The following is a 1,595-nucleotide window of genomic DNA, read 5'->3' on the forward strand; positions in this document are numbered from 1 at the left end:
AACACAGTGCACTTATCTACTCATTTACTTGTCTCTGATTAGTACTGTATGAGAGCTGGGCACGACAGCCCACACCTGTAAGCCTTGTGCTCAGGCGGCTGAGGCAAGAGGATTGAGGTGAATTTAAGGCCAGCTCAAGTGTTATTTCTTATTTTACAGGTGAGGAAACTGAGGGCCAGAGAGTTTAGCTAACTCGGCCAAGGTCACAAAGCAATGCCACCTATCAACTGGTCTCAAGCCTTACATTCTCTCTCTTTTTTAAAATTGTTTAGTTCTTTTATTTTTTATTTGTTTTTTAAAAAATTTTAATTTTATTGAGAAACAAATATGAATGAGGCAGTTTCAAAGCTGATAATAGGACAGTTTCGATAATCAATACATTGTACATTGTTATCTTCTCAGTGGTTATCCATAGTACAAGATGCAGACAGGATATCCTGTCCAAACACTATTGGTACACTTCTTTCTTCTCATTGAATTAAGTGAAAGTAGCTGTATATCTATCCTAACTATTTTGTATATATAAATACAAAATGGTCTTTCCTTTGTATCCCCCTTTTTTTGTTTAGTCCTGCCAGAGGTGGATATTCTATTGGCATCTAAATACTATAGGTGTTTGAATTCAGCAAAACAATCCAACACTGTCTAGCAGTCTATAATATTAGTGGTGGATTAGCCCTCGGGTCTTACTCATCTGGCTGCTGAACTGTTCCCTTTTCAGAAACATAGAAACCCTCCAAATATTTTCTGATATGTTTGCTTTTGACTGTTGTGGCTTGCTGAAGCAAAGCAGCTGAATTTGAAACGAGCTCAACGTCATTTCCTTCAAGGATTAGCTCATCTTTCTGGGCTTGAGATACTGTGCAAGCAACATCTGCCCTCATATGAACTCGGCGAATGTATTTTTCACTGAAAAAATTCCGAATTTCGACAAGAGACCCATTTTCCTGAATAATGACGCTGATGGGCATGTGAGCACACACAGACCTCATCTTGTAACGGAAGCCCAGCATGACCCCCCTGGATCATGTTCTGTACATGGATGGCTACAGATAGTGGGGACAGTTGCCAACTCCTTTCTGTTTCCCCACCATTTGTCAACCCGGAGCCTCCTCTTTTTCGTCCCAAGGAGACTGAGTTCCACAGTGATGTGGTTGAAGTCCCACTGGAGGGTTCCTCTGGGGCCCTTCACAATAACTGTGTGTCCTTTCAGAGTGATGTCGACATTTTCTGGAATGTCGGCAGTCTGATTGCTAAGAATGGTCTTCATTCTTGCGGGAGATGCGGCAAAGACCTCCCCTAACTTTAAAATAGTAATAAAAATCTGTTTATGGTCACTGCTGTGTATTGCTTCCTTTTCTCTCCTGTTTTCACACAAATCTATGCAGTTCTAGTGTTTACTGGGTTTGGAACGATGATGTCATTGAGCAGGCACATGTTAGTGCTGTCTGATTGGCAAGTAAGTGGCTGGCATACTCTGCAGTGGCCATTCCAGGACACCTGTGGCTGCAGGCAAATGCAAAGGGCAGGTGTCCATGGGATAGGTGGCTGACCATTTTGTCAGATCTGGATTTCTTCTTTTTATTGTTTATTAA

General features: G+C 41.6%; 1 pseudogene; it reads right to left on the reverse strand.

Moving 5' to 3' along the window:
* Window positions 1–686: 686 nt before the first annotated feature.
* LOC101563815 lies at window positions 687–1,270 on the reverse strand (annotated as a pseudogene).
* Between the last annotated feature and the right edge of the window lie 325 nt (window positions 1,271–1,595).

The sequence above is a fragment of the Octodon degus genome, unplaced genomic scaffold (genome assembly GCF_000260255.1).
Source record: "Octodon degus isolate 3935 unplaced genomic scaffold, OctDeg1.0 scaffold00077, whole genome shotgun sequence".
Taxonomy (NCBI): domain Eukaryota; kingdom Metazoa; phylum Chordata; class Mammalia; order Rodentia; family Octodontidae; genus Octodon; species Octodon degus.